This window comes from Protopterus annectens, chromosome 10.part0 (assembly GCF_019279795.1).
Source record: "Protopterus annectens isolate FY-2018-M chromosome 10.part0, PAN1.0, whole genome shotgun sequence".
NCBI lineage: Eukaryota > Metazoa > Chordata > Ceratodontiformes > Protopteridae > Protopterus > Protopterus annectens.
This window is the reverse complement of record NC_056744.1, coordinates 835,877,094-835,891,545: the sequence shown is the minus strand read 5'-3', so window position 1 is coordinate 835,891,545 and position 14,452 is coordinate 835,877,094. Positions and strand designations below refer to the sequence as shown.

General features: G+C 41.4%; 1 long non-coding RNA gene across 2 annotated transcripts in view; it reads left to right on the top strand.

Annotated features, from left to right (window-relative positions):
- LOC122813366 overlaps positions 1-14,247 on the top strand; it is a 212,738-nt gene extending 198,491 nt beyond the window's left edge. For both annotated transcript variants that reach the window (XR_006366673.1, XR_006366672.1), the window contains exons 2-3: positions 9,687-9,814; positions 14,099-14,247. This is a non-coding gene — a long non-coding RNA (uncharacterized LOC122813366). The remainder of the gene's footprint in view (positions 1-9,686; positions 9,815-14,098) is intronic.
- The last annotated feature ends 205 nt before the right edge of the window (positions 14,248-14,452 follow it).

Sequence of the window (14,452 nt, the reverse complement as noted above, 5' to 3'; positions counted from 1 at the left end):
TTCAGCTCTGGGTGATACTCTGTCAAAACAAAGTCTCGGCGAGAGAAGTTCTTCAGGTCCTAGGATCCATAGCAGCCTCCACACCAATAGTGTGTCTTGTGAAACTGCATATGCGAATCCTCCAATTGCCTCTTCTCTCTCACTGGTTCCCGAATCATCACCCCCTATGCTTTCAGATCCGGATAACCAACTCTTGCAAACAGGACCTTCTTTGGTGGATGAGGCCAGGAGCCGCCCATTCCAGCCCCCTCAGCCCAAGGCCATTGTGACCATGGATGCTTCCCTGATAGGGTGGGGAGGCCATTTCCAGGGACAGACAGTCCAAGGCGCATGGTTCACACTGAAGGCTGACTTGCATATCAACGTTCTGGAACTGAGAGTGGTGCTGTTAGTGTTGCAAGCATTCCATCCGGTCCTCCCCTCTGGAACGATTGCAGTTCAGTCAGACAATATGTCAGTAGTTTAGTATATCAACAAGCAAGGTGGAACCAAATCCTACCCACTGTGTCGAGAGGTCATGAAAATTTGGCAATGTGTGATAGATTCTAACTGCTTTCTGATAGCAACGCATATCCCAGGGAGCTCCAGCATGATTGCAGACAAGCTGAGCAGATGTATTATCTTGCCCCACATGTGGTCCCTCAATCCCGAAGTAGCGGCAGAAATTTTCAGCCATTGGGGCCAGCCTTGCTGCGACCTCTTTGACTCCCCTTCAAACAACAGATGCAGCAGCTATTTTGCCCTATTCCTCCCAAAGGGGGAGTCCCCGAGGGACGCTCTGATTCATGATTGGCCCATGGACTTCTCTATGCCTATCCTCCCATTCCTCTGATTCCACAGTTCTTAAAGAAAGCCATTCAGTTGAAATGCAAGGTGATCCTCATAGCCCCATTTTGGTCTTGACAAGTCTGGTTCCCCTTCCTTCGGCCTCATCTGTTGTACCCACCATGGATTCTGGATCCTTTTCCAGATCTGATCTATTTGCCCCAAGCGTTAATTCATCCAAATCTGTCCAGCTTGATTTCTCCACTTCCGCTAGCTGACAGGCAGGATGACCTCCCTTCTCCTGCAAGTGATATCATTCTGGCTTCTCATAAACCATCCACCAGAAGACTATACCAGGGCAAATGAAAAAGGTTTTCCATTTGGTCAAAGGAAAGGATGTTAGATTCGTATTCGGCTTCAGTCAGGGCAGTCTTACAATACCTGTCTAAGTTTTTTGAAGATGGAGTCACAGCCTCTAACCATACAAGTACATATGTCAGGAATTTCTAATTATCATAATGGATTGAATGGTATTCCGCTCATTTCACTGCGTTTGTGCAAAACCTTTCTCAAAGGAGTATCTCACATTAGACCCCCAATCAGACAGCCAATAGAGCCATAGAACCTCACACTAGTCCTCCAGTCTTTGACCGAACCCCCCCTTCATACCCGTAACAAATTGTGACTTCAAATTCTTCTCATGGAAATCTCTCTTCTTGGTAGCCATCATGTCAGCCAGACAAGTTTCAGAGTTGCAGGCATTGTGCACCAAATGACCCTACCTAATTTTTCATAAGGACAGAGTACCAGATGAACTCATCCTTTTCTTCCCAAAGTTGTTTCTGAGTTTTCCATCAATCAGTCTATTGATCTTCCAGCTTTTTTCCCTAACTTTTCTAATAAAGGAGAACACTGCCTACATTCCTTGGATGTACACAGGCAATTGCGATTCTATTTGGACAGAACCAAAACGATTCATAAGACTGACCAACTGTTCATTTCCTTCTCTGGGCCTTGAATGGGAAACTGTTTCCAAGGTCACTTTATCAAAATGGCTAAGGGACTGCATACATTTCATTTATTCATTTGCAAAAGAACCTCTGCCTCAGAATATTAAAGCCCATTCCACCAGATCTATGGCAACTTCTGTGGCTTTCCATTCCAGGGCTTCTATGGATGATATTTGCACAGCAGCCACTTGGGCTAAATCCCACACTTTTATCAATTATTACAAATTGGACGTGGTCTCCAGAGGGAGAGCTGCCTTTGGCTCAGTGGTTCTTAAGAACATTCTTCCATAAGGGCCACCCAAGGATGATAAGGTAGCTGGGGATTCTGTCCCATCAGTGATGAATGGAAAGAAGATTAACAACATCAGATAAAGAAGTTATGTCTTACCATAATGCTCCGTCTGTGTTGTTCATCTTCTTTCATTCATCACTTCCCACCCTCCTTCCCCCGCCAAAGGCTCCTGGCGGATTCTTTGGGTCCTAGTGGTGTCTTAGGATATTTGTGGAGAAATGGCCTCTGCTTTACTTGTATGACATGGGCAAACTCGATCTGTGGTAACAGGGAGAAGGGCATTCTGGGTAAAAGCTTAGCTCAGGAGTTTTTTGTTTGGTGCAAGCTTGGTAATAGGCTGACTCGGTTCTGAGGGCTTGGAACTGAACCCGTCAGTGATGAATGAAAGAAGATGAACAACACAGACGGAACATTATGGTAAGACACAACTTCTTTTTGTTTCTGCCATAGGCTTTTGGTTGCAGCAAGATTTTTAGTGAATGACTTAGTGGATGTCTTTTTGTCAATATTACTTCAGTGTTTTTTTTTTTTTGTCCAAGTATGTTTAATTAGGCACAGCAGGATTACTATTTATGCAAATCTACTGTGTACTGTGAAAGGAAGTTCCTCCTCCTTAGCTCCACGATCGTGCAATTATTGAATTGGTGTATTTTTGGTATATATCCATATATATAAATATGTATGAGTAATTTATGTATATATAGCTGTAGGTGTGCGTGTGTGTGTGTGGGGATCAAGTTCAGTTTGTCAAATGCCCGCATGTGTAAAGCACCTTATTATTGAGCCTTGAACATAAACACATTTACGTGAATGGGAGGTCTGTTTGAGATTGGGGAATTGCCCCTGTCCCCACTGTAGTGCAGTCTCTCTCTCAATATTGGCTCTGTGTGATATATATGTGTGTGTGTGTGTGTGTGTGTGTGTGTGTGTGTGTGTGTGTGTGTGTGTGTGTTATATAATATATAAAATGTGAGTGTTCATCATATTCACTGCTGCAGAAACCTTAGTTATGGGTTATATCCTGCATATGATGTAATAGCCAGCCATCTTCCACCCCAAAACTGTTGATTATCTTGAGCTGAACTGACTTAAAAGACAGGTTTGAGGGCCAAGCCCTTCAGATCTTTCGTGTTACCAAAATGTATGCCCCTGAGGAGTCTGATTGTTGGCTTGTGCTGCTTTTTTTTGTTGAGCAGATAATATCCCTTTGGAAAAAAAAAATTCCATTAAAAAATAATGTCCATTTTTGTAATGCTTTTAAAGCTAGGTGTTTGTGTTTTAATGAACTGCCATGAGACTGTATCATACTTTGAAACAAGAGCACACTTTCCTTTTTTCTTTGTCAGTTTAAAAGTTGTTGTAGTGCTTTTTACTGTGTTTCTGTAAAAAAAAAATACTTTTAGACTTTAAATTTTTACTGGCTTTTGCTGCATGTTTCCTCGGAAAAAGACACCATTTTCTGCTTGACAGCGTAACAAATAGGCAGTCCTTCTTCCAGCCTTTTGCCACTGCATCTAGCTAGCAGTTTGCTTCAGCCACAGGTAGGTGACTGTTGTGGCCACAAGTTGTACCTCAGACCACTCATCTTTTACTTTGGATCCCTCTAGTATAGCACCTACAGCCACTATGGACCAAGGATTAGCCACGTTCTCTTAGGTTATTTGGGCCCCCTCAGTGGGCAAGGAAGTGGCACCCTTATTTGTTCTGGGAGAAGAAACAGAAAAGGCTTCTCTGTTTTGTTAGAATGCTTTATCCATCTCTGGGGAAGCTACTGTTGCCATTAATAACATATTTTCCTGTCAAAAAAGAAATAAAACTAAAGGTTTTCTACTCCTCCTCAAATGTTCTAGGACAGGATTAGTTTACTGGATCTGGCTCAGGATTTCATTTAAGCTATTGATGCATTCTTTGGTAAAAGATTTGGTAAAAGAAAGCGGGATACTTTTTCCTGAAAAGATTCAAGATTCTGAACGTGGACAAGATGAATGGAGTGATACAGGATTTTCTCCTGTGATTTCTGATTCAGACACAAAGGAGATCTCCGCTTCTGAATCTCCCTGTGGGGGTTCTTTTTCTCTGAGATTGTTTCCGGAATGTGCCAGTGTTTTCAGTGGGTAAACAATGAGAATCCTCAGTCCCTCATAAAATGCTATGAGCTATTACTGAAGGAATTTGTAGGACCTTTGCCCATTCTTTCTGTTCTGTCAGCTTTGGTGTGTGTCTGTGTGTGTGCGCGTGCTACTGCCTGCAGTTTTCTTGATAGTTAGCCATCTGCCTCTATAAAGGCAGGACTGTAAACTTTCTCAGTCTTTTTCAGATAGGACTGTAAAAATTCTCAGTCTTTTTATGTGTTTATACACTCTTCCCAAATCTGGCCCGACAACTATTGCCTTAATTAACCCTGCTGCTGCTAAACATTTAGTCAATTCCATTCCTACTCTCTGATAAGGATGAGAAGATTATTGATAATTAAAGTAGCACATGCATACATTTTTTCCCATAATTTTCAGAATTTTGATTTGTCAGGCTTGTATGTTAATTTGTTCTAACTAATTGTGAAAGTATGGGGAATGTTTTGTCTGCAGTTTATTCATGTGAAAAAAAACTGCTTTAAATTTAGTTTCTTCTGTTGTACAAGTCGTTAATCACTGTTTACAGTTCGAGTATGACTCAGTTGATACTTCAGGTACTTTTTAGAGGGGGTTTGCCTGGCTGCATTCTCAGAACCTCCCAGATCAGATTCTAAGTTCTGTTTGGATCAGGGTTGGCAGACGTCCCTATTTGGGCTGGACTGTTCCGAGATCAGCAGCCTGATCCCGAGTCCCGCCTGCCGGTTTAAATCCCGGGCAGCCTCCGCTTTGTTTTTTTTTTTTTTTTTGATTGGCCCGTATACCAGCATACGGCCAATCAAAAATCGCTAAACACGGAGCTTCTTGTGTTTAATGTGGAAGTTCCTCATTAAACGAAGCTCCGGGTTTAGTGATTTTTGATTGGCCCGTATGCCGGTATACGGGCCAATCAAAACATGGCAAAACAGAGCTACTTCTGTTTAATGCGGAACATCAGTTCGCATTAAGAAGTAACTCTGTTTTGATTGGCCCGTATACTGGCATACGGGCCAATCAAAACATCACAAAACAGAGCTACTTCTGTGTAATGCGGAACTGCGATGTTTCGCATTAAACAGAAGTAGGTCTTTGTTTATTTATTTTTGATTGGCCCGGGCCAATCAAATAAAAAATAAACACAGAGCTACTTCTGTTTAATGCGGAACTCTGATGTGGAAGACCTTTTTTTTTTTTTTAGTCTTCACTTACAGTGAAAGACCTTTTTTTTTTTAGTCCCTACCTGGCCAGTTGGAAATCTGGCAACCCTGGTTTGGATAGAAATTTAGTTTTTTGCCCCTGTATCACAGAGGTGATAAAAAAATGTGAAGTAACTGAAGCTGATGAAGAGAATATCTAAGATTTTTCAGCCCTACTTTTCCTTTTCCAAATATTTTAAGGGATTCTGCAACTCCTCAAACAGTTTTGGCTTAAGACAAAATAAACAGTCTCAATAAAATGCAGGTAAACAGACATTTTAAGAAGCAATGGCAAGGAGGAGTTCCAAAAGGAATTATGGAAGCCCTCAAAAACGTGGTAATTCTTTTCCCTTCCTAAACGTCTGACTCTCCACTTTATTTCTCTTTAGCAACCAATAGTTTCAGACAAATGGGTACTGAAGGTCATTCCTCAAGGTTAGAGATGGCGGTGGGCAGAAATTCCTCGTTTTCGGGGGGTAATCCCTCCTCCAGATCAGACTCTTCTGTTTTATTTATTTAATTTCCAACCAGTTCCTCCTTCCCAGGTGGAAAAAGTTTTTATTCAAGGATGTTTTTGTGCCAAAGAAAGAAGATGCTTGGAGACCAGTTCTGGATCTTTTTTTCTTAAACCTGTTTGTGATCGCTTCCAAGTTCAAAATGCTGTCACTTCACAACCTCCTATCTCTTCTTCCTTATTCAAGTTTCCTGGTAACAGTAGATTTAAAAGTTGCTTATCAAATCCCTCTTTATCCAAACTTCAGGCATTTTGTTTAAGGTTTTGCATGTCTGGATCACATTATCCATTCTGTGCCTTAACCTTTGGACTATCCCATGTACCAAGAGTGTTCACAAAGTGTCTCCATTTATAGCCTATTGCAGATCACAGGTTATCCACAGTTTCATATTTAAACAACCTGCATATCTTGCAAAGTCTCAAAGTGTCAGGAATCTCTCTCTTGGGTGAGAGATGATTTACACAAGCTGGCATTCAAAGAGAACAATCATAAGTCTTTTTTCACTCCTTCACACAGGATTGTGTTCTTAGGGTGTCATCTAGACATCTCAGTTCAAAGAGCTTTTTTTCCACAGACCAAAATTCAATCTTTTTATTTAGATCTATTTCTTGAGGCTTTCCACTCAAAATTCAGTCACTGCAAGGGAGTACTGCAGGATTTATGGTCTCATGGCATCTATAATTCTTATGATACCCCTTGCAAGACCCTACATGAGAATAACCGTGGCAGGACCCCACATGAAAAAGAAGTATCTGAAGTCACCTTGTTCTGAGCAGAAACCTCCTTTGTATTTTTTTAGTGCTGAGGTTTGTGAGAAGACAAAATCACTTGGTAGAAAAGACAAATATGCTTTAATCTAGGTCTGCCCTTCTCTCTCCTCTTTCCAAAGTGTCAGTCATCGCATACACCCCATACTTTAATTGTTGAGCAGGTTCTGGACAAATAAAAGTGCAAGGTGTGTGGGACACCAAGAGTAGATGGAAGCACATAAATATAAGAGGTGCTTCACGTGATCAAGGCACTCAAATCTGAGTCATCTCTGGTTCCTAAGACCTCTTTAAGTTGTTACAGACAATACCACAGTCATGTGGTACATCAACAGGTCATACCCCCCTTTGCAGGATAGCCATGTTAGTTAAGCATATAGCGTCACAGCATAGTATCACTCTGCAGGCATTCTACATTCTGTTAGAGTAAAATTGTGTGGCAGATAAGCTGAGCAGGACAAGGGCAGACCCACACGAATGGAAACTAGATCAGGGAGTCTTTTCAGATTTTATTCATCTGTGGGAATTTCAGACAGACCAGTCTTTTATTTCTTGTGAAGGTAAGAAGAGATGATCTGTATCAAAACAGACCATTTCCAAATGGTTGTCTAAGGCTATTATCTTTTCTTATACTGACCATAGCATATCTATTCCAGGAAGGGTCAATGTCCACTATCCAGTACCTTGGCTTCATCTGTGATGTTTTATCAAGGATTGGATTCTAGAAGTATTGTAGGAGCAACAACTTTTCTTCTGTACATACTTTTACAAAGCACTATAAGCCGGATTCCTTATCGGGTCCCAGCAAAGCCTGATCTAGACCTATTCCCCTGGACTCTACCATAGCTTACTACATTTGGGAGATAGGAGAAGTCTTCCCATGTAGCTAAGGCTATTGCAACAGTGATTAATATGCTGAACTTAGTACAGTTGTGTAAGTATTTACCATAACAGTAGATGTCTGAATGATCACGTGTTTTTCTCTCTCTGTGGTTTATACCAGGATTTAGATTCTTTTTTTGTTCTTAGCATTGGCCTTTCGGGGTTCAGCCTCCCTCTCTCTGTTGGCATGGAAGCTTTGAAAGACTTGACACCCAGACCTGTCTTTAGTCCCCTGTGCTCTGTGGGTATGTGGAAGGTACCCTAAAGCTTTAGAAGCTGACCAACTGTTTATATAATTTGCAGGATATAACCCCGTATAGCTAAGTCTACTGCAGCAGTGATCATTCAACCGTCTACTGTTATGGCAAGTATACTTGCACAACTGTACTTAATATGGTTCTGCAATTTTATTGGTTGTTACTTAACTGACCTTCTTTTTTTCTGTGAAGCATTCCTGTTGTGCTCTTCTAGAAACATTTGAAGGTCTGTTCAACAAAGGAACTTGATCAATAAACTGGCTTATAGCTGTTACTCTTACTTTTATTATACCAGTGTTTTGGATGCAGAAGTGTTGTCTGCCTCTCTTACAGTAAATGATTTGCAATTTGTTCACATTACTGCTGTATATATGAGAACACCTGAGGTCTGCTGGGTTCTTGGAACTGTTTTCATATATATGAGAACACCTGAGGTCTGCTGGGTTCTTGGAACTGTTTTCATAACTTTACTCCAGTAACATGAGTCTGTCATTAACACTTCCTTTACTGCCATAGCCAGCGTTAGGCACCAGTGAACCTGCAGTCACTGGGGAATCCCTAGTCTTGGGGGTGGGGGGCAATCACAGCATATTATCTTATTTTGATATTTTATTACGTTTGTCAAACCAACAAAAGCTTGCACAGCAATGTTGTGTATTAGATAGATGATAACTCTTAGGATGACGAATCCTATGGATTGGCACTAATTCTTTAAAATTAAAAGATTGTTTATATATATATATATATATATATATATATATATATATATATATGTATATACAGAGCAACAGTCACTTGCAATACATGACCACAGCCATTTGAACCTCTGCTTTCATCCCAATCTAGAACCAGAGAAATGCTCAGACAGTGTCTGTCATTTATTTTTAAGTGGGTAGTGAGGCAGGAATTATTCTCGGGATTTATGTATCCTGTCAAACATTTGTCTTGTTAGTGTCTGTGAGATATTTTGTTAAAGTATGTCTTCCTTGAAAGAAAGAAAAAAGACATTCTTTTCTTATTCATGATTTTTGTTCAGGCCACCACTGGATCAGAAGGTTGGTAAAAATGTACTCAGAGCATTCCCTATAACCCTAAGGGTTATAGGGGCCTGGCAGCCCCTAACTCCTCTGGCTAAATTCAGTTATCCCTACAGAGTTATGACTGTGCTGCCTTGACCAGGTAAGTTTGTGTTCAAAGGATGCAAGGAGAAGTACAGTTGAACAGCAATTCTAATTTTTTCTTTAATCATAACTTTGTTCAAACCATCATTGGATGAAAAGGTTGTTGATGACATTGCATTTCAGAGCATATTAGAAAGCCCATAGGTTCTTTACAAAACTGGAGAGTAAGGTAAAATGTGAGAAAAGGAAAGAAAAAAATGTGATGTGCATGGTTTGGGAACCACAGGATGGGGGAAAACAGGAGGGAACACTGCAGTATGTGAGTGTGTGTGTTTAGGGGGGGGGGGGCATGAAACAGTAAGACTTGGGTGGTGCCATGGAACCTTTTGCCTAGGACACCATTTCAACTAATGCCAACCCCTTACATTGGATTGTTGTAATGTTTCATCAATGCAACTATATACCAGTCACTATCAATGCCCCAATGTGAAATGCGCCAACGCATAGTGGTACACAGGCCTGTCAAACTGTAAAAGCACTGAGGCTACAACTTAGTCTGTGTGTACTATCTCAAAAAATCTGCAACATAAACTAAAAGGTGCTTAGGGTGGGGGACTCTTAGACTGGATATGACACTTGCTGAGAGCCCCCAAAATGATAACACTGGCCCTGTTTACTGCATTTGTTATAGCCAATTGTAGACTCTGATTAAGACAGTGAATTGTCAAAATGCCTTGTATTTAAATTTTTAATAGAAATGACTTTTTCCCCAGGTTGACTATGACACCAGCTGTACGTATCTTGTCAAGGCTGTTCAAGTCGAGCTCAAGGCATCTGTTTCAGTCTCTGTGAATACTTCTGTGTTTGCAGTAAATCTCGAAAGTGGCATCAGTTTGAAAAGGTTTGTCTTTTTGAAGAACTTTTGTTACAATGAATGCTCTGTATGCTGTAGCAGATATTTACAGTGCAATTTGTAATTCCATCTGCCTGTTTTTAAAATATTCACTACTGAGAACTGTTCAAAATTCTGTTTTATAAGAATTTGCTGAAGCAATATGAGTATGTCTGCTGTTAAACGCATCTTTATGCAATCTAGAAGGTAACTCACAAGTATTAGGCCATCTGCCCTTGTGAGCCATTTTAAGCTTAGCCAACTTCCTTTTTCAAGGTGAGACTCCAGCCTTGTAGATGTGAGATAAACTCCTTAACCATTGTACCAAATTCCACCCTCCCCCAAATAAAAATTCTTGCAGCCACAAGATGTTACTTTACTTGACAGAATACAACCTTATCTGTAGTAGATGTCCTTCATGGATGCATCTGCAGTCATACTGGCCGACGTCATCTCTGTTGGTCTTCGGTATAAAAGCATCAGCCCGGCCATTTTTTTCCTCAGTCTTCTTGCAGCGGCGCGCCCTTCGCTGTTCACCATTACGGTCGGTCGGAGATTAGGATACCCTAACCGAATACTACTACTACTCTTAGAAAAGAAAGCTACCCGTTGGGGAGACTCTTTTCCTCCCTCAGATGTCAGAAAAAAGTTTATTATGTCAACCCTCTGGAAGACACCAAATAAATACCTCCACCTTCCACTCTCTTGTTTAGCCCAGCCCCACGACGTGAAAGCAGCCTGCTAGCAGCCTGTTCTGCCGCCGCGACGAACGCAGCCGACAGAGCGAGAGCCGCGTCGGTAGTTTTTTCATTTTGATTTTTATATGCTTTGCGTACGATCTCCCCCTCACCCAATCTACCAAAAATCTATAAAGATAAGAAAGATAATCACGTCCGGTTCATCTAAGCGAACCATGGTTAAGCAAAAACCATGGTTAAACCGACCCGAACCTCTCCGAACCGAAAAAACCCTGGATCTGTGTCTGAAACTAGCTGAACCTACTCAACTCTTTGGGCAGAGCCCTGAGCCAGTGTCCTTGATGATTCTGCTGATGAAATCAGACATAAACTGACCACCAGAGGAGGCTCTCTTCTCTTTTATTTTCCTGATGCTGAAAAAATTCCCCATTCAGCAGCTTCTCCAGAGAAGAGAATCTCCTCTGGGGAAAACCCCATGCATGCCATGCGAACAACAGGAATTTTCACAAGTTTTTTCAGACCAGAGAAGACTTAAAGGACCTCCTCCACCTCCCACAGCACAGGCTTCTTCTCCCTTTCTCTCTGTTCTCCTGTTCTCTGATATGTTTGGCAGACCCAGAAACTATATCCCAGGGTCCCAAGGCAAGTAGCGACGACCAGCTAAAAAACCTACTCCTTCTGAAGGGAAGCAGGGTCATTAGACAGGGGGGGCAAGGTCTACACTCTCAGCTACTCTCTCAGCTGAGCTTTAAACTGTCAGTTTCACATATGCAAGATACAGAGTTTATAGTTGATCAGTTAAAACTAAACTAACCATCGATGAATCTTTTTGATAAATATGTTATAAGAGATGGAACCATTTCTTAAAATGTGGCTATGATGCACTGGAGGGCTTCATTAGACAGCCCATGACAGGCACAGTGATAAGAAGCATGCATGTGGCTAAAGGAACTGGCACTACATAACAAAAGACAAGTGGATTTTACAAACCATATCATTAAGGTTACACTTTCCTTCCACACCTTACCAGTCAAAAGAATGCCAAATCTACCTCCAAATCAAAAACAGCACCTTAAATACATACATCATTGTCCCAAAATTCAAATGCTGACCCTACAGCAACTTTCCATCATGCTGGGCAAGGAGTCTGGTGGTAACTAACTCTCTCAAGGAGGCATACCTGCCATTGCAGACTACAGGAATTCAAATTTACCCATATACCTGGACGATGCTGCTGCTAGGGGGGACAACAAAAGCAAGCTGACAAAGAAAGTACTGCAGGCCTTGGGCTTCTCATGCATCATGCATAATCTAAACTACAGTGGTACCTAAAGAATTTGGTCCCAACACAGAGACACAGTACAAACACAGAAAATCCCTAATTCCATGCTTAAAAACAGAGTTCCTATGGTGGGCTCAGGCATGCCAGCAGGCAAACCTTAGGCTACCTTTAGTCAATGCAGAGCAAGCCACCAGACCAACAGCAGCCTAACAGACGGATGACACAGGATCAACTTCACCTGCATCAACCTAAAAAAAGAAATGCTGCAGTAAAACTGGCAAAAGTTCAAACCATTGGTACATCAACAAACAGGGAGGCACTCATTCATACCCCTGCAGAATGACCTAACAGCATATGCATTCCCCCTCTTCCTTTGATACACAAATGGAAAAGGTTTGTCATTTGGAGTAACGGAAGAGAAAAAAGATGTGTCAAACATAGATATGCCTAACATCTGGGAGTATCTGCGAACTTCTTCATTCAGGCCTGTCCTACTCCTCCATCAAGATACATGCATCAGCTATTTCAGCAGAATACAGCTTTGATCCACCTGACCATTACCAGCTTGGGATTTAAACTTGCAACAGCAGACCTACAACACCTGTCATGGAAAACTGCTTTCCTACTGGCAATTACTTCAGCAAGGAGGGTTTCAGAACTACAGGCCTTAATGGCAAATCTTCCACCAAGATAGAGTGTCCATGAGGACTAATCCTACATTTATGCCCAAGGTGGTATCCAGAGTGTCTTTAAAGCAGGCAATAAACAGAGGGAAAAGAATACGCATACCTTTGATGTACATAGACAGCTACTACTTACCTCGACAGAACAAAAATAGCAGAAAGACTGACCAACTTTTTGTAGCCTATGCAACAGGAAGGAAGGAACAGACAATCTCCAAATGGATCTTCCATGGAAAACCAATTCCACAGAACATAAGACCTCATTCTACAAGGGCACAGCCACTACCACAGCCTTCTTACGAGAGGTGGTGGCCAAAGACATTATTACTTGGACCTCCGTGCATACATTTGCCAAGCATTATAATTTGCCTCTATATTCCAGATCCCGAGCAGGGTTTGCCACTGCTGTACTGCAGGGATCCTAAACACACCATAATCTACTTCTATCCTCCTCCCTAGTTGGCTATGGTATTCTACCCAGTTTGTTATGACTGCAGATGCATCCATGAAGGACATAGTACAGTTTTTTACCTACATAAATGTAGATGTCCGAACTGGATAGCATCTGCAGTCAGGGAGTCTTTTGGTGTATTTGTTTGTATATATGTACATACATGCTTATTGTTGTGTTTACCTCTATCTATTTGGAAACATTGGCATCTATCCAAATTTTAGCCTGCAAGAGGGCTTCTGGCATCTGGGGCAAGAAACACTGATTGGAATCCGGCCGACAAGGGGCTGCTGACGGGACAGGACAACCCAGTTGTTATGACTGCAGATGCTATCCAGTTCGGACATCTACATTTATGGTAGGTACAAAACTGTACTTTTCCCATATCAAGTTGTAATTGGGTTGGGTTAAATACAAAGGTATCTTCTGTTTTATTGAATATAGCCCCTTAACTTCGTCATCCTGTGTAATTTTGTGGTGTTGCCTTTTTTTCCATTCTGCACGTTTAATGCCAAAATGAATTAATTTCAAAACGTCTGTATTGTTTGTCAGCTTTAAATGTTTGCTATCAGGTGGATGTTTTTAACCTGTATCGACAGTTGTTTCTGTCATGAACAAATCACTTGTTGCATAGTTCAGTCCCTCTTCTAGTTCTCATTTAACTGGACTTATTTTATAAGTGATTGCCAGGTTTGCTGTTCGGTTAAAAACTACTGTAGTACACAGAGGTTTTTTAAGTGGAATGATCTGATGACCATTATTAAAAGCCGGAAATGCTGAATAGTTGATGTTCGAACATAGGATCCCTGTTGCAGTAGCCTAAGCTGTTTGGGACCTACCCCCTATGACTGGCTAGCATCACAAATCTAAGGGGTCCTTCTTTGCTGCAACTGTCAGGAGCTTGAGCAGAGCTCCACAGATGGCCAGTTAGAGGATGAAAAGCTCAGCGCTGTTTTGCTTCCGAAGAGAGCACTCTCTTTTGCGGATGCCATGGAACTGTTGGTCAGTTAGTAATCTTCAAGAGCTGGGCAGTTAAGTCTCTATTGGGAATGCCTTCCACTATCTATTATTTTATGAGGAAAACTGATGCTTTTTTACTGTTAAAATTATGCTGTCAAGATAGGAAACTGAATGATCCCATGTTGTCTTTTCTGTTTGGATTCAACCTGTGGGTTATAGGTCCGACTCTGATTCCTCCCTCCGTATCTCAGACTTCATCTGGCCAAGCTCTACTTCCTGTACCCGTAATGCCTCACTCAGCTCTGAGTATCTCAGATCTGTTCTGCAACCATTCATGGACAGCAGCTACGCCCATTGCTCACTGGTAACTTTTTTTTTTTCGCTTTTTGTAGTATACTTTTGTTTGTGTGTTTAGTTATAGGTGATGGGTAGTTTTATCTTGGGTAGTGTAGGTTTAAGTTTAGCATCGTGTGTTGGCTTTTCCTGCCTAGTGTGTTTGAGTGTAGTGTTTTCCTTGTAGATTACTGTTAGTGTTTTTTTTCTGTAGTAGTAGGACTATTTAGTGTTCTGTTA